The 19,714-nt window shown below is 38.5% G+C and overlaps 1 long non-coding RNA gene across 1 annotated transcript in view; it reads left to right on the top strand.

Annotated features, from left to right (window-relative positions):
• Positions 1–11,867, top strand: part of LOC307192193 — a 36,045-nt gene extending 24,178 nt beyond the window's left edge. Inside the window, exon 3 of the long non-coding RNA XR_013830008.1 lies at positions 11,750–11,867. This is a non-coding gene — a long non-coding RNA (uncharacterized lncRNA). The remainder of the gene's footprint in view (positions 1–11,749) is intronic.
• The last annotated feature ends 7,847 nt before the right edge of the window (positions 11,868–19,714 follow it).

Raw genomic sequence — 19,714 nt, forward strand, 5'->3', positions numbered from 1 at the left:
ATATTATCTACCTGATAGGGTTCTATTGGTGATTAAGTGAGATAATCCATGTAATGCCAATTCAATGCCTGGGGCATAGTAAGGCTTCAAAAATTGTAGCTGTTAGAATATATACTGTTTTTTATAAATCTTGAGTTCCCTAGAACAGATAGTAGCAGTGAAAGCACCTCCACCCTAGGAGAGGAAGGAATCTGACTTGGAGGCTGAGTGAATCCAAGTTGGCATGACCTGTAAATAAGGAAAAAGGAACGGCCTTCCTCGATTCAGGATTTGATATCATGCTGACACCGTAGTAGACTTACTCCTCCATCTCAAACTGTCAGTGTTTCAGGAGGACAGGTTATTTGATCCAAGGGAAATAGGTGACGAATGACACAGGGTGAAGGAGACTACAGAGCAGTTTCGGTTGATAGTGGCGGGAAACGATACAAAGGAGCCTTCGTCAGGTGCGGATAAAACCGTAGTCGGCAGGATTTGAACCTGCGCGGGGAAACCCCAATGGATTTCAAGTCCATCGCCTTAACCACTCGGCCACGACTACCTGCTGAAGGCTGCTTCTTGTTAACAGTGTTGAAGGTATAGAGAGCAGCGTGCTATTTAATCGCTGTGAATCAAAACATAGTGAGAGCTATTTTGGTACATAACTATTAGGTCTGGTAACAAAGAATTTCCTATGTCCATTCAGGGCTTCTCACGCTTGGATGAAATAAGTCATCCACGGCAAACTGAAATTCAGCGGAGGAAGATGGAACTCAAAGAATCATTCTGAGACAAAGGGATTCGAATTCTCTATGCACTAGAACTGAGTGTCGCCCTAGTAGCCTCAGACCTGCAAGTGCCAATGGAACTGCAAACGGGCTGGAAGAAATCTGGGGAAATCCGAAATCGTGGGGCCAGTCGCGTTTACTTTTCAGCGTTAAACACTAAAACAGAAATATCTTCAATGGCTTTCAACTGCTTTTACCTTTCCCTGCCTTAAAAGAACTACTTGAAACCGGACTTGAGCCGGGTGCGGGGTGAGAGGGGTGGGGAGGGTCCAGGAACTGAAGGAAAAGATGCTGGGAAGATCTCCAACCCCTCAGGAAAAGTTCACTCCTTTTCGCCTTCCCCAGAGAGGAAAGCCCATAGCCCAGGAGCCTTACGAGGGAGAAGCAGCCTGAGGACATTCTCTATCTCTCTTAACACACAAGGTCGTGAATGCCAGACTAAATCTAGCTGTAGTAATTGGATTGTTTCTGGGTTTAGAGACTTGATTCAGTGAAACACTGTAGAAGTGGCTTCTTTTTTCCTTTTTTTTTTTAAATGGGGAATTTAGGGCTATAGCTCTGAGTTCTGAGAATTGAAGTACTTTGCCAAAAACACCGTCAAGTAGATTCAGACAGACTTTCAGTTACAAACGGGAGAATGCCTTTCATGGCTGAGGCCCTCAAACTCTTTCATACGTAGAGCTCTCCCATATCTGTTGTCATTTACAACAGGCAAAGAGACAGTTGTTCCTGTAGTGGGTTGAGTTGTGTCACCCAATAAGATATGTTGAAATCCTAATTCGAGATACCTGTGAATATGACTTTATTTGAAAGTAGTCCTTGCCAGTGCAATCAAGTTAAGACGAGGTCATACTGGATTAGGGTGGGCCCTGAATCCAATGACAGCGTCCTTATAAGGAGAGGGAGATTTGAGACATACAGAAAAACAGGCACACAGAGACAGGAGATTGTGTGAAAGGGAGGCAGAGAGTGGAATGATGCAGCTGCAAACCAAGGAGCTACAAGGGTTTCCAGCAACCACCAGAAGCCAGGAGAGAGCCATGAAACAGAGTCTCCTGCAGACCCTCTGGAACCAAACTTGCAGACACCTTGAGTTTGGATTTCTGGCCTCTGGAACTGTGAAAGAATAAATTACTGCTGTTTTAAGCCACCCACTTTGTGGTAATTTGTTAAGACAGCCCTAGGAAGCTAACACTGTTCCCCTCTCCTTATGCTTGGAACAAGATCCTTCTTGCCACGTTAGCACTTCTTAATTCCACCAGCAAGGCTCATGCAAATAGCTACTTCCTTTCATATGGTAAACTCATTTTGAACAAAACTTTCCTAGGGAGGTAATCCAAACTAAAAGAAATCATTTATGTGCAGAGATATTTATGATACTTTTAGTTATAACAATAAAATAATTAAACATTTTCAATAATGGGGAGGGGGATGATTATATAACTTGGAGTATATATATATACCTGGAAGAATATTACCAAGCCATTGAAAATAATATTCTGTAAGAAGTTTTGAATAGCTCAGGGGAGAAGCACAAGATATAATGTTAAATGAAAAGAGTAGGATAAAAAATATATGTGCTATATGACCTCAATTATGTAAAATTTGGGTGGTGGGAGAAAATAAACCAAAGTGTTGCTAGTGTAGTTTCTGGGTTGTGTGATTGAGGGTTATTATTTTTTTCTCTTTGTTTTTCTATGATGTGAAGCAGACATCATTACTCAAGTTTTAAAAGTGAGGAAGCAGAAATAGTGATTTTATTGCTGGGACAAGAAAAACGTAGTCTCTAGATACAAGACTTTTGTATTACTCCGTAATCAAACATTGAGCTCAAGTGGTCATTTTCCAAAGGGACTACTGTTTGCTATAGTGGTGAAACCCAGGACTTTATCTTTGCTTTCTTATGATGCTTGTAAGTTAACAATAAATGTAATTAAAAGAGGTGTAATCTCACAGTGATGAAAAGAGCAGGAGAGCAAATAACAGATGGTAAGAAGCATTGTTTGCTTTCCAAATTGCAGTAGCATGAGGCAGTTGAGATTTATTCCTTACTCGTGTAAGAGTCCATTGTAGATTTTTGAGTCAGAAAAGAAAAGGGAACACATTTTTGCCCTTGTGCTGATTCAGGGACCCAGCTTCTTCCACCTTAAGGATCTGCTATCTCCTAAGCCTTGTGAAAGTCCATGCTTCTTAAAAGTCTAAAGGGAAACATGTTACTTTTGCATTCATAATCCATTTATTATTACTAATCACACAGTCACACTGAGATGTAAGTTGTCTTGGTAGATACAGATGCTGACTGGGTAGCTTATTCCCATAGACAACTCTGTACTGTGGAAGATGGAACATGAATTTAGGTGAATACTACAATTACCAACAACATTTTGGGAGGTAGAAAGGCGTCGGATAAATAGTAATTGAATTCATAGAGTGACTAAAGCTGAAACCTTACTGTCTGCAAGGTGGAAAGCTAAAAATTATAAAGTTATTAACACCTGTAAAGGATATTACAGATCCTTGGAAAGGCTAATAGGAATTGAAAAAAAAAAAAACATGTAACCTTAGGCTTATTATTCTGGATTGCCCCTCTCTCACAGAGGTCAAAGACAAGACTTTCATTTTAGGGCAAAAATGCTCCAAGATGCTCTTGACTTACAGAGATTAAGCACAGCTGAAGGTGGAGGTGAAGAGCCATACTGAATACTGGGGGATTGAATGAAAGTCTCTCTGGGAGACCCGCAGCTCCTTTTCTGTATTTGTTTCAGAAAGCATGGAAAGCTAACTTTACATAACCTCTGATCCTAAACACTTAGAAGATTAAAGGATTAGTCTCTGAGAAAACTGTCATGGAAAAACTGAACCACAGATATGAACATATCAGGTAACCTGATTGCGGTGGTCTATCATATACAATCATTCTAGAATGGGTACATCTATTGGTATATAGGCTTATAGTACCAATTAGGTTTTTGGGTCTACTTCTTAAATAAGACTGGGCTGCTAAGGGTCACCAGAAATCTGAGGAAAGATACGCACTGAAGGAAAAAAATAGAAGAAAGAGAACATGATGGAAATAGAGACCAGTAAGTAACAGAAAGAAAAAAAAAGTATTATTAATTTTTTCAGAACTAAAAGAACATTTTGCACCTATGGGACAATAATAGTTGCTATTATTTTTGAAAGAGCATCAAGAGAACAAGAACTCTTGAAAATTTTTAAAAACTGTGATGATAGGAAAAAATTTAATAGAAGGGTTGGACGATAAATTTGGAAATGTTTTCCCATAAAAAGGAAGAGAAAAGAAAGATGGAAAATGAGAGGACAGAAGATAAGAAAATTAAAAGGTCATTCTAGGAAGTCCAACAACATCTGATTAAAAGAGTTCCAGGAAAAGACAACAGAGAAAATAAAGGGGTGACAATTATTTATAAAGGCAAAAAAATCCCCAAACCTAAAACATCCACCTATTTATTGCTCCACACAATGAATGAAAAAGACCAAGAATATACCGGAGCGTCTATTTAAGAATGGCATTTAACTTCATCACCACAATGATACCTAAAAGACAAAGGAGTCATGCTCACCAAATTCTAAGATAAAATGATTTCCACTCTAGAAATCTCTAGCTGACCAAACTAAATCATTTATGAAGTTAGAATAAATACCTTTTCAGAAATGCATTATATTTGGTGGTGGGAGGGGATAACCTGGAAGCAGAAACCTCCTGAGGACTTAAATCTGGGTGTCTCTAATGCAGGGAAATCGGAACCCGGGGGTGGGCGTTGGGGGGAATCACATTCTGGCAGCAGGCCTGTCTGGTAGGGTCTGGAGTCATGGAGGAGACACAACTGCTGTTGCCAGGTGATGTTACATGAGGCAGAGAAGCAGTTACGGTGCGGCCTCTACAAGCTGGAAGTATTTCCTTCCACATACCAGACATCTTTATGCAACACAGGTTGTCTTGGCTGAATGCCGATTTGTCTCCAGGGTTCTTGCTCAGAAGGTTCAAATCCGCACAGCTACGATTTTTTACTCTTAGTAAAGACGTTTGCTCTTCTCCTCAACCCTTCGGGTTGGCAATCTGGAGGCTTCCGTCTCCTGCCGTTTCCCTACCCTGCTGCGGAGGCAACGAACCGTCCTGGACAAGTCACGTCCCCTGCTTGACCTCAGGAAAAATTTCCTGCTGAGGAGTTTGGGAGAGTCTCATATTTGCTGCCCTTAAAAGAGGCAGGTCACAGCTTTCTCAGCTAGAACCAAGTTACAAAACCCTGCTTTGAAAACATTCACGCTTTTTTTATCGTGCTTTACCCTTCGGTCTCCACGAGGTGGAAGCTTTCCGAGAAGCAGAAGCCATCTCTTAGCATCCCGCTTTCTCCCCACTGGGCAACGCCCCACAGGGCCAGGACTGGTTGGCACACCACTTCAGATGAAGTCATCCACAGTTTATATGTCACGAAATTAAACTTCCAAGAGCGTTCCTTGCGTTCGAAGAAGAGAACTCGGGACACAGACTCGGGAGGCAGCGAGCCCCGCCGTTGCTCCAGCAACGCAAGCGGGGAGCGCGGCTCGGCGGATGCCGTGTTGGAGCCGCCGGCCTCTGCGTCTGGGCAGCCTGGCTGACTGCGGCCCAGCGGACAGCCGCCCCGCGAGCTGCAGAAAAGGCAGAGGGGCGCTAAAAAGCAAGGACCAACCGTATCTATCCCTAGAAACCGATTTGCTCTTGGGTTTTGCACTAGGAGTCCTGTGCGCGCAAGAAAAGGGACGTGTGCTGTGGAGGCAGATAGAGAAAACAAGGATGAGAAGTTCGGCTTTTCAGAGGGCTTCTTGATTGCAGAACTGAAGCTATATCGTATCAGGGAGGAACGCTATCACGGCCGGTTGCTGCAGGGTTCCATGGTGTAATGGTTAGCACTCTGGACTCTGAATCCAGCGATCCGAGTTCAAATCTCGGTGGAACCTAAGTGCTTTTACTTTCTAATTAGTTAAATGTATTTACGTATCTTTCCAGTTTTCCTTTTAGGGATGGTTGGCTGGGAGTCCGCGGTTCACATTTCACCTTTTCTTTATAGACTTTAATATACGTGAATAAATGAATATTTATCGTGGTATAATTCATAATTTTAGAGTTTTTCTTCCTTGTGAAAGTTTAAAATGGCCAAGTATACATTCTGCTTTTAAATTATCTTAACCAGATGGGAAGAATTTTCAAATAGAACTTTAAAGACTCAAAGCCAAAACAGAAAATAGCTTTCAAAGTTGTTTTAAAATATTCTAGAAGTAAAGAATTAAGATACAATCACATCCTTATTATTCCTCATTATATTCTAATGAAAATATTTATAAACGTTTGCTGGGAATAAAAGTGTATGATGTCCTTTCTACTGTTATTAGCTAAAGAACGCTTTCATTATATTAATTTCCTTATATTAATTAATTCAATTTTTGTTAATTATTAATCTTACATAAAATATAGATAAAATTAACAGTTTTCTCAAATTATTAATTATTGAAGCCCTTGAATATTCATTCACACTTTAACTGATTCATAGTATTTCAGCATGTAAAGCACATTAAGGATATTTTCACTCTATGCTTAATAGCTGGAATTTTTATTCTCATTGCGTCTATCTATTTTTTTTTAACTGAATTTTCAATTACCAACAGATGTTACTGAGCAATTTGGAAAAGCAAATTGCTAAAATAAAGGGGGAAAACCACCTGTCGACACCTTTTCTTTCTTTGCTATGTTATTGTGGTTGCTAATACTTCAGCCTAACTGATACTGCATTTTATGAAGACATCAACTGCCTGATTGTAATTTGAAATCTTAACTCCTCAGGAGTTTGTGAAAAGGCCATATTTTCATTTCTACCAATGATACAATTTGTGCAAAGCCCTGCGTGGATGCTATTATCAGAGACTGCTTCCTGGTAGATGTATATCCCTGGGGCCTCAAACCCTTTGTTATAGGTACACGTTTTGTCACCTTCCCTGAGTGCATTTACTTATAAAGCCATGGAAATTTGATAGGTACAGTGAACCTCAGCTGGCACCAGTTCCTAATAAGGATGTCCACAACACTATTTTTAAACATAGGACTCCATAATAAAACATCTACTAATTCACCTCCAAAACTTGAACTCAAAAAATGGAGAAACAACCTAACAAAGTCAACAATTGCTGTAGGCAGCGGGGTCCTCAGGGAGCCACTTCCTGCTTCTATTAGCACAGTGGAATCAGCATGGTAGGTCAGGAAAAGGAGACACTCTGGAACTGAATTCTTACTCTGTGAATGTCTAACTGTAATTTTTGAAATATATAACTGCTCTGTACCTCAGTCTCTTTATATGTAAAAGAAGGTAAGGCATTCTTTACTATGTTTTACCATAGTAAGTACCTTACTTAAGGAAGACACTCCACAAATATTAAAGCTCTCTCTCCCCCTTTTCTTTTCTCTCCTCCTCCCCCTCCTCCTCCTCCTCCTTCGAACAAAGGAAAGAGAAAGAAAGAAAGAAAGAAAGAAAGAAAGAAAGAAAGAAAGACAGAAAGAAAGAAAGAAAAAGAAAGAAAGAAAAGGACAGAATGGGGGAAAGGGGACATTTTGGTCTCTTTGGATAAATTCAAGTACAATGATGCTTCCTTCCTAAAAATATTTTTCTTCCCAGCAGAAGCAGCCCATCCTCTATCCCCAAACACTAGCCTATCCTTGCTTTAAAAACAGGTAAAGATCTCACCTGAAGCAGTTACCTTGCATGAGGATATTGATTTTTCTCAAGACCCACCTCTACCACTCCTCTCTGCCTACAGGACTCAGGGAATCAGTATATATTGCTATTTTACATACTGAAAGAATTACAAGATCATGCTAATTCATATCAAAAGAAACCAGAGTAATGTGTGTGGGAGTGCTAGGTCAGGAAAAAAGAAACACAGTGTAGAATTCGATCAAATTTATTGATATGGGTACACTTAATGGAGACTCTGAAGTTAGTGTGTTAGCTAGAATAGCTGGGAGTTATTATAACAGTGTGCTTGGTAGGTTGCCTGCAACCTGAAATCAGTGGAACTACAGTAAATAAAGAAGCCAAGACTTCTTCGGTATAAGGTAGAGAAAGATATCCAATATCCTAAAAGATGCAGGGAACTTGCAATGGATTTGTCACATGTGACACCCTCTCATCCTCCCTCTATTATCTCCCTAGAGGGCTCAAAGGACACTTTCCTCACAAAACCCCCTGAGAAACAGATGGGTGGAGGGAGTGCCAGGGCCCTTGGGAAGCTCTCTAGTACCTGTCCTCTGTAGAAAGGTTTGATGGTAGTACATGCATCCCTAATTTTTTAAAAATTTATTTACCTTTTTGATCCCCTTCCTCCATTTCTCCCACTTCCCCTGGCCCTGCCCTCACCTCTGACAACCACTCATCTGTTCTCTGTATCTATAAGCTTGTAATTTTTTTTTTTTTTTAGATTGGTATTTGTCTTTCCTTTCTGGCTTATTTCACTTAGCATCATGCCCTCAAGGTCCATCCATGTTGTCATAGATGGCAAGGTCTTATTCTTTTTTATGGCTGAATAATATTTCATTATATATGTGTGTGTATGTGTGTATATATACATATATATATATACTATAACCTCTTTAATTCCTTCATCCGTCGATGGACACAGGTTGTTTTTATACCTTGTGTTGTAAACAGTGCTTCAATGAACATGGGGGTGCAGATATAATTTTCAAGTTAGTGTTTTCATTTCTTCAGATAAATATCCAGAAGTGAAATTGCTGGATCATATGGTAGTTGTATTTTTAATTTTTTGTGTAACTTCCATACAGTTTGCATAGTGGCTGCACCAACTTACATTCCCATCAACAGTGCACAAGAGGTCCCTTTTCTCCCCATCCTTGCCAACACTTGTTATTTCTTGTTTTCTCGATAATAGCCATCCTAACAGGTGTGAGATGATAGCTCATTGTGGTTTTGATTTGCATTCGTCTGATGACTAATGACATCGAGCATCTTTTCATGTACCTGTTGGCCATATATCCGTCTTCTTTGGAAGACAAAGATCTATTCAGACCTTCTACCCATTTTAAAATTGGATTGTTTTCTTGCCTTTCAGTTGTATGAGTTCTTTATATATTTTGGATATTAATCCCATATCAGATATATGATTTGCACATATTTCTCCCATTCCAATGGTTTTATGGTTTTAGATTCTTCATTCAAGTCTTTAATTCATTTCAATTTTGACATAGGTCTTGGTGATGATTTTTTGGATTTAACACCACAAGTAAAAGCAACAAAGGCAAAAATAAGCAAGTGGGAGTATCAAATTAAAAAGCTTCTGCACATCAAAGGAGACAAAGATAAACAAAATCAAAAGCCTTAGCCTCCTTCCGTCAGGGCATCCGAATAAGGAGTCATTCCAGTCTGAGGAGGAGGCATTACTTGCCACAACTGCATATTTGTCTAAATGATGCCAAAGAGTAAGAAACTTTGCTTAATACAAGTACATTTTCCGATAGAAAATGTGACACTTTGAAGAGAGCCAAAGTTCTCTACAGCTACTTCCATGAAAGGACTCCCTCGTCAAGTAGTCGTGGCCGAGTGGTTAAGGCGATGGACTAGAAATCCATTGGGGTTTCCCCGCGCAGGTTCGAATCCTGCCGACTACGGCACCTTTCCCTATTGAGGCATAGCCAGTTGGGGAAGAATGCTGTTGCCTTACAGAGAGAAACTGGATTGTTCTCCAACCTGGCTCTTTATGGTTGACGCTGAAAGGCTCCACGATTGCGTCCCAAACAGCGTGGGGTCTTTCTATAACCATTATTATTTTTAAGTAATTACTACTATTATTTTAAAGTAATTTTCCCTAGAAGAGCCAAGGCTTTGGTGATGCCTTGCTGCTTCCTGCAATCAAAACACTCCTTACTAGGCAGCGTTTTCTAAAGAAAAAACTTGGCAGAAACGTTTTCCCCTTATTGGGGCTCTTCTGCAGTCATGTACGTCCTTGTTCACGTACAAAAGGAAACTCCACGAAATCTTGGATCAAATACAAGTGAAAGCCAAGACTCATAGCTATGGTTGCGAATCCAAATTGGGTATTAATAGGCAAACCACTACATAACTAAAGATACTAATTAAGCCTTTTTTTGGGTAACCCAACAAAAAGCTTGACGACATTATGCCAGACTGACTTGTCCTGGGGTCCAGGACAGTGGTAAAGAGAGAGGGACTTAAAATGAGGTGAAGTTTTGACTCATTCTGGGCACAGAATTCAGATGCAAAATCCCATTGTATGATTAACATGTTTGGGTTAATGTATTAAAGTGTTAAAGGAATGTTAACCTCAGCTGAGCGCCTTTCTAGGAATTCCTAGGAAAATTTATCACTACCCTGACAGTTTAATGGAACTTGTCCTCACCTCTCTTGTGGAGATTGGCACAGTTGTCATACTTTGGTGCATCTCATCCAAGAATGCATCTAATAATTTTTCTTAAACACAGTGCTTTCCATAGTCATTGATTAAATACCAGATTCCTTCCTCTTTCATGTGTCTGTTCAGAGGAATGAAGTACAATAAAAAGCGTTGAGTTGCAAAGTCACATGGGTCAGCGATGCTGAGCTGTGACAAGTCCTCTTTGCTGAGCAGTGCCCGCCTGATGAACATGACTTGGTTTTGTCTACTAAGACCTGGGCTTCCAGAGGATGAACTTCTTTCTTTGCAAAACTCATCATCTCTCATCAAGCTGTCTCTCACATTCAGCATACGGGTTGCTTTGAGAAACTAATAGAATTCTGGAATGTCAAAGCTAATGAAATGTTAAGGCCCTTCTGTGGAAACAATTCCTAACTTTAGAGCTGAGGAAAGTGACTCACATGACATCAATGTACAGAATTTAAAAATAAAAATTTGTTCAAAAAGATACCTTAGAGAAGAGTGTTGATAGTATAAGCAGAAATTCCTCTCATTCTGGACACTTCTTTCTGTAGGAGCCTATGGAGAATGAAGCTTCGGTTCTGGGGGCTGGAATAGAGATCCTGAGCCAGGACTGGCCATTACACAGAATCTTGCTTTGTGGAGTATCAGCCTGTGATCTGGTTTCCAAATACTGCTTAGGATTCTAGAAGGGGTTCTTCTCTCTTTACTTTTAAATCGCTGAAATTTCTTATAAACAAGGAAAATAAAACCAAAACCGAAACACACTGGTGAACAGTGAAACAAAAACCAGAGTTACAGCAACTGCAACAGAGGATGTAAGTAAGGAAGTACATTTCCAATAGAAATAAATGTGAGCCACTGACATAATTTAAAATTTTCTAGTAGTCATATTAAAAAGTAAAAGGAGACAAGCATAATTCATTTTAATGATGTATTTTATTTAATCCAATATATCCAAAATATCATTTCAACATGTAAGCAATATTAAAAATTGACAGTGTGATATTTCACGTGTTTTTTTTTTTTCATACAAAATCTTCAAAGTGTGGTGTGTATTTTGCAGTAAGAGCTCGTCCCAAGTAGGACCAAGTGCCCAATAGTCACATGTCTCAAGTGGCTAAAGTATTGGACATCACAGATCTAGAGTGTGTAGAGGGCATAGAACTGAGTTGGTAGAAGACTGAAACCAAGGGAGGGTTTACACTGCAAACAATAGGCTACAGTCCAAGATAGAAGTCTTCTTGGCATGCACTTCTCCGTGCTTTTGGGACTCGTGCTGCTGTAACACCCAGTAACTAAACTTGCTATTTCAGGGAGCTCTTCCTTACCTCCCTCAGGAGTGTCTGCGGAAGCCCAGCGAGTGCTGTTCCCAGCTCCTCTTCCAGCGCGGAAGGCCGCACCTGGCCCAGCGTGGTGGACAGCTCCTGTTTCAGTATCGTGGGCACTGTCAGCCCACCGAAGATTCTATTTCTAGGAAGGCAGAGGCCGGGAAGTCCACGAGCCTCCTTCACTCATGTCTCTTTTCTTTTCATTTGTTTCAGTTTTGGGGATCATTCGTCTCTGATTGGCTGATTTGCTGTCCTTAAAGCCAAGGTAGTGTTCCTCAACTGTAAAATTGATTATTAGCTTCTCCAATGTTGTCACTCTCAGGTCCTTCACCTCCTGAAATCCTGTGCATTCTTTTTTTTTTTTTTTTTTGTGCATTCTTAAAGATTGCCTCCCCACGTCTCCTACTTTGAAAAGTCCTCAAGTTCATCCTTCATTCCCCTCCTTCTGTGCTGCTTATGGTGTCTTTACCATAACATTGTTTAAGAAAATGCAACAATAATATTAGTGCTTCCATATTTCTTGTTTATAAGTCTTATATGAAACTACTTCTATATTTATCATGCATTCTGCCTGCTAGCATGTGTGTTTTTGAAGAAATGAACTGTTTAAGTCTTATCTTAATCCTCCAAGCCCAGGTAGTCGGTTATTAAATCACTTTAAATGATGTAAACTAATGTAGTAGAAACTAACCCCATTTATGAATCGAACTGGTGTGTGTTCTTTAAATAATATGTTCCTTTAGTGCATCCTTTCATCTCTTTTGTTTTCTTGGCACCATCTAAAAGTCTCAATAAAGTAGATGGTCAATTAATCCATCATTTTTCCTTATATATGTTATTAATCTTTTATATTTCCTGTGCTACACCTGTTAGTCTTTCAGAAGCAACAGAACATCCTAAATTAAGTGCTATTTATGAGCTATCTTTGACTTTGAAAAGGAAAGTGCCACCTCTACATGGAAATTGTAGTAAACACTCAGTAAAAACACAGAATTCAGAATAATCATTAAGACTTAAGAGAGCCAATGTTGTCTAGCACCTGTCTCCTTTTGCATGCTACCTTCTTCAACAAGAAAGGGAGAATATCACAAATCAAGGGCTTCTTCTCAGTGGAGATCTTAGAGTAGGGGTTGAAAAGTAAATGAAATAACCTCTGGTTGAAAAAGAACAAGGTTCCATTCCACTGTGTAGGACCTACATATGTTTAATTCTAGTGTCCCAAATGTGTACCGTGAGAAGCCCACACCCATGATCCCTCTGAAAAAGGGGAGAGACGCTCTAAGAACTGGTTTGACTGGCATTTTAGCTTCAGGCATGGGTGCACTTTGGCCTCCTAACTTACAAAATTGAGGTTAATGACTCACATAGCCATATTTCAAAGATGATATTTCTTCAGCAACTTTGTACTTAATTACAGTTTAGTAATGGTTAAGCTTATTAGTTAAAATTAGGTCTTGTAACATAAAGGAGACTCTTCAATGTAGAGGGTTCTCAGCTTGTGTCTGTGTTCTCAAACAGTACTTGTGAATCCCTGGTATGGTTTCTACAGTTGTTAGCTTTGTGTCAGGGCCATCTCTCTGTGAGAGGGTGAACAAATTTTATTTTACAGACTGTGGGATTTTGAGCCAAAAAATAATTTAAGAGTCTCTGTCTTACTAACTTCATGACCACTGAATGAGAAGAATTTGTTAGCTCTATTTTGTTGTTTTGGGAAATACATAAAATGACTATGAAAAGATATGTGGGCTCCAAACAAATTCCTTCTCACTTTTGTAATAGATTTATCTGACATGAACCCAATATCTGTCTTCCCAGTGACAAATTCACACTTACCACTATACTGGGGAAGAAAGTTTTATTGAAAATCACTATGCTCACTGCCATGCCTTTGTATATTTCTAATGTCCACAGACCAAAACAGGCACACGTCCATCTAAAGCAAATAATTTTCAAAGCCTTGCCTGACCCATGTTGCTAAGGGCAGTGACAAAGTTTTTCTTTTTCTTTACATTTCACTATCACATTGATCCTGAGAACAAATAGGCAGTATCTTAATCTAGTTCACAAGCCACCTCTTGTACATAGAAAAGACATGGACTGGTACTCTCTTCTATTCAGCACCTTCAAGCCCCATTCACCTAAAATTACAAATTTCAATTTTATTTATGCTTTCCACCTTATCTCTGTCATCATGCTGTCAGTATTAGGCAGTTTCTTCAAACTGTCCCTGTGTGAGCTATATTTATTTTCCCTCTATGGAGTATTCCACCTAATGGACTTGAATCACAAGGGCAGGGGTCATGCTCTTTGCCTTGTTAACTTTGTGTTATTACACTCCTGTCAATATGATTAATTCCATTCAGAAATGGGATTTTATCATATCATGAACCATATGAAAGAGACTTTTTAATTAAGGTGGTTAATTAACCATTAAGGTGGTTCCCAGAAGTAATGATTAGCACTCTGGTCTCTGAATCCAGCCATCTTGAGTTTAAAGAAGCTGTTTATTTCACAGCTTTGTTTCCCTGTTGTCAGGAGTTCATTGTCTACAAAAACCATACTAAGCAATTTTATTCCTGACCTCTCTCAGCACTTAATATCTGTATCTAGGAGGCTTCAGACAGCCTCATCATGTTTCACAGGGAAAGAAAGGGGTCAAAAATAAATACATTCATTTAAAATAGCATCAAAAGGAATAAAATATTCAGGAATAAATTTAACAAAGGAAGTGCAAAACTTATACTCTGAAAACTACAAAACATTGCTGAAATGAATGGACATCTAAATAAAGAGGAATATATCTCATGTTCATAGACTGGATCTTAAATTAACATTGTTAAGATGGCAATTTTCCTCCAAATCGTTCTACAGATTCAATTCAATTCCCTTCAGAATCCCAACTGACCTTTTTGTGGGAATTGATGACTTGATTTAAAATTCACATGGAATTTCAAGGGACCTGGAATATCCAGAACAATCTTGAAAAGAAGAAAAAAGTAAGAGGACTTGTACTTCTCAATTTCAAAACTAACTACAAGGCAATGATAATCAAGACAGTGTCATAATGGTGTAAGGATAAGCATCTAGATCAAAGGGATAGAACTGAGAGTCCAGAAATAAAGTCATATGTCTATGGTCAACTGATTTTTTTAAGGGTGCCAAGACCATTCAGTAGGGAAAGAATAGTCTTTTCAACAAATGGTGCTGGGAAAACTATGTAACTACATGCAAAAGAACGAAGTTAGATCCTTACCTCATACAATTTACATAAATTAACTCAAAATGAATCAAAGACATAATGTAAGAGGTAATATTATAAAACTCTTAGAAGGAAACATAGGAGTAAATCTTCATAACCTCAGATTTGGCAGTGGATTCTTAGATATGACAGCAAAAACACAAATAACAAAAAATAATTGATAAATTAGACTTCTTAAAAGTTACAAACTTTTGTGCTTCAAAAGGCACTATCAGGAAAGTGAAAAGACAACACAAAGAATGGAAGAAAATATTTTCAAATCATATATCTGATAAGGGACTTGCATCTAGCTTATACAAAGGACTCTTACAACTCAAGACAAATAACCCATTTAAAAATGGGCAAAGATATAGGGGTTCCACAAGAAATAGAGAAAATGAAAGAGACTGAGAAAATATTTGAAGAGATTATAGTTGAAAACTTCCCTAATATGGGAAAGGAAATAGTTAATCAAGTCCAGGAAGCACAGAGAGTCCCATACAGGATAAATCCAAGGAGAAACACACCAAGACACATATTAATCAAACTGTCAAAAATTAAATACAAAGAAAACATATTAAAAGCAGCAAGGGAAAAACAACAAATAACACACAAGGGAATCCCCATAAGGTTAACAGCTGATCTTTCAGCAGAAACTCTGCAAGCCAGAAGGGACTGGCAGGACATATTTAAAGTGATGAAGGAGAAAAACCTACAACCAAAATTACTCTACCCAACAAGGATCTCATTCAGATTTGATGGAGAAATTAAAACCTTTACAGACAAGCAAAAGCTAAGAGAGTTCAGCACCACCAAACCAGCTTTACAACAAATGCTAAAGGACCTTCTCTAGGCAAGAAACACAAGAGAAGGAAAAGACCTACAATAACAAACCCAAAACAATTAAGAAAATGGGAATAGGAACATACATATCGATAATCACCTTAAATGTAAATGGACTAAATGCTCCCACCAAAAGACACAGACTGGTTGAATGGATACAAAAACAAGGCCCATATATATGCTGTCTACAAGAGACCCATTTCAGACCTAGAGACACATACAGACTGAAAGTGAGGGGATGGAAAAAGATATTCCATGCAAATGGAAACCAAAAGAAAGCTGGAGTAGCAATTCTCATATCAGACAAAATAGACTTTAAAATAAAGACTATTACACGAGACAAAGAAGGACACTACATAATGATCAATGGATCGATTCAAGAAGGAGATATAACAATTGTAAATATTTATGGACCCAACATAGGAGCACCTCAATACATAAGGCAAATACTGACAGCCATAAAAGGGGAAATCGACAGTAACACATTCATAGTAGGGGACTTTAACACCCCACTTTCACCAATGGACAGATCATCCAAAATGAAAATAAATAAGGAAACACAAGCTTTAAATGATACATTAAACAAGATGGACTTAATTGATATTTATAGGACATTCCATCCAAAAAAAGTAGAATACACATTTTTCTCAAGTGCTCATGGAACATTCTCCAGGATAGATCATATCATGGGTCACAAATCAAGCCTTGGTAAATTTAAGAAAATTGAAATTCTATCAAGTATCTTTTCTGACCACAATGCTATAAGACTAGATATCAGTTACAGGAAAAGATCTGTAAAAAATACAAACACATGGAGGCTAAACAATACACTACTTAATAACGAAGTGATCACTGACGAAATCAAAGAGGAAATCAAAAAATACCTAGAAACAAATGACAATGGAGACACGACGACCCAAAACCTACAGGATGCAGCAAAAGCAGTTCTAAGAGAGAAGTTTATAGCAAAAAATTCCTACCTTAAGAAAGAGGAAACACCTCGAATAAACAACCTAACCTTGCACCTAAAGCAATTAGAGAAAGAAGAACAAAAAACCCCAAAATTAGCAGAAGGAAAGACATCATAAAGATCAGATCAGAAATAAATGAAAAAGAAATGAAGGAAACGATAGCAAAGATCAATAAAACTAAAAGCTGGTTCTTTGAGAAGATAAACAAAATTGATAAACCATTAGCCAGACTCATCAAGAAAAAAAGGGAGAAGACTCAAATCAATAGAATTAGAAATGAAAAAGGAGAAGTAAAAACTGACACTGCAGAAATACAAAAGATCATGAGAGATTACTACAAGCAACTCTATGCCAATAAAATGGACAACCTGGAAGAAATGGACAAATTCTTAGAAAAGCACAACCTGCCAAGACTGAATCAGGAAGAAATAGAAAATATGAACAGACCAATCACAAGCATTGAAATTGAAACTGTGATTAAAAATCTTCCAACAAACAAAAGCCCAGGACCAGATGGCTTCACAGGTGAATTCTATCAAACATTTAGAGAAGAGCTAACACCTATCCTTCTCAAACTCTTCCAAAATATAGCAGAGGGAGGAACACTCTCAAACTCATTCTACGAGGCCACCATCACCCTGATGCCAAAACCAGACAAGGATGTCACAAAGAAAGAAAACTACAGGCCAATATCACTGATGAACATAGATGCAAAAATCCTCAACAAAATACTAGTAAACAGAATCCAACAGCACATTAAAAGGATCATACACCATGATCAAATGGGGTTTATTCCAGGAATGCAAGAATTCTTCAATATATGCAAATCAATCAACATGATACACCATATTAACAAATTGAAGGAGAAAAACCATATGATCATCTCAGTAGATGCAGAGGAAGCTTTCGACAATATTCAACACCATTTATGATAAAAACCCTGCAGAAAGTATGCATAGAGGGAACTTTCCTCAACATAATAAAAGCCATATATGACAAACCCACAGCCAGCATCGTCCTCAATGGTGAAAAACTGAAAGCATTTCCACTAAGATCAGGAACAAGACAAGGTTGCCCACTCTCACCACTCTTATTCAACATAGTTCTGGAAGTTTTAGCCACAGCAATCAGAGAAGAAAAGAAAATAAAAGGAATCCAAATCGGAAAAGAAGAAGTAAAGCTGTCACTGTTTGCAGATGACATGATACTCTACATAGAGAATCCAAAAGATGCTACCAGAAAACTACTAGAGCTAATCAATGAATTTGGTAAAGTAGCAGGATACAAAATTAATGCACAGAAATCTCTGGCATTCCTATATACTAGTGATGAAAAATCTCAAAGTGAACTCAATAAAACACTCCCATTTACCATTGCAACAAAAATAATAAAATATCTAGGAATAAACCTACCTAAGGAGACAAAAGACCTGTATGTAGAAAATTATAAGACACTGATGAAAGAGATTAAAGATGATACAAATAGATGGAGAGATATACCATGTTCTTGGATTGGAAGAATCAACATTGTGAAAATGACTCTACTACCCAAAGCAATCTACAGATTTAATGCAATCCCTCTCAAACTACCACTGGCATTTTTCACAGAACTAGAACAAAAAATTTCACAATTTGTATGGAAACACAAAAGACCCCGAATAGCCAAAGCAATCTTGAGAACGAAAAACGGAGCTGGAGGAGTCAGGCTCCCTGACTTCAGACTATACTACAAAGCTACAGTAATCAAGACAGTATGGTACTGGCACAAAAACAGAAATATAGATCAATGGAACAGGATAGAAAGCCCAGAGATAAACACATGCACATATGGTCACCTTATCTTTGATAAAGGAGGCAGGAATGTACAGTGGAGAAAGGACAGCCTCTTCAATAAGGTGCTGGGAAAACTGGACAGGTACATGTAAAAGTATGAGATTAGATCACTCCCTAACACCATACACAAAAATAAGCTCAAAATGGATTAAAGACCTAAATGTAAGGCCAGAAACTACCAAACTCTTAGAGGGAAACATAGGCAGAACACTCTATGACATAAATCACAGCAAGACCCTTTTTGACCCACTTCCCAGAGAAATGGAAATAAAAACAAAAATAAACAAATGGGACCTAATGAAACTTCAAAGCTTTTGCACAGCAAAGGAAACCATAAACAAGACCAAAAGACAACCCTCAGAATGGGAGAAAATGTTTGCAAATGAAGCAACTGACAAAGGATTAATCTCCAAAATTTACAAGCAGCTCATTCAGCTCAATAACAGAAAAACAAACAAGCCAATCCAAAAATGGGCAGAAGACCTGAATAGACATTTCTCCAAAGAAGATATACAGACTGCCAACAAACACATGAAAGAATGCTCAACATCATTAATCATTAGAGAAATGCAAATCAAAACTACAATGAGATATCATCTTACACCAGTCAGAATGGCCATCATCAAAAAATCTAGAAACAATAAATGCTGGAGAGGGTGTGGAGAAAAGGGAACACTCTTGCACTGCTGGTGGGAATGTGAATTGGTACAGCCACTATGGAGAACAGTATGGAGGTTCCTTAAAAAACTAAAAATAGAACTACCATATGACCCAGCAATCCCACTACTGGGCATATACCCTGAGCAAACCATAATTGAAAAAGAGTCATGTACCAAAATGTTCATTGCAGCTCTATTTACAATAGTCAGGAGATGGAAACAACCTAAGTGTCCATCATCGGATGAATGGATAAAGAAGATGTGGCACATATATACAATGGGATATTACTCAACCATAAAAAGAAATGAAATTGAGCTATTTGTAATGAGGTGGATGGACCTAGAGTCTGTCATACAGAGTGAAGTAAGTCAGAAAGAGAAAGACAAATACCGTATGCTAACACATATATATGGAATTTAAGAAAAAAATATGTCATGAAGAACCTAGGGGTAAGACAGGAATAAAGACACAGACCTACTAGAGAATGGACTTGAGGATATGGGGAGGGGGAAGGGTAAGATGTGACAAAGTGAGAGAGTGGCATGGACATATATACACTACCAAACGTAAAATAGATAGCTAGTGGGAAGCAGCCGCATAGCACAGGGAGATCAGCTCAGTGCTTTGTGACCAC

The sequence above is a fragment of the Stenella coeruleoalba genome, assembly GCF_951394435.1.
Source record: "Stenella coeruleoalba genome assembly, chromosome: 10".
Classification (NCBI taxonomy): Eukaryota; Metazoa; Chordata; class Mammalia; order Artiodactyla; family Delphinidae; genus Stenella; species Stenella coeruleoalba.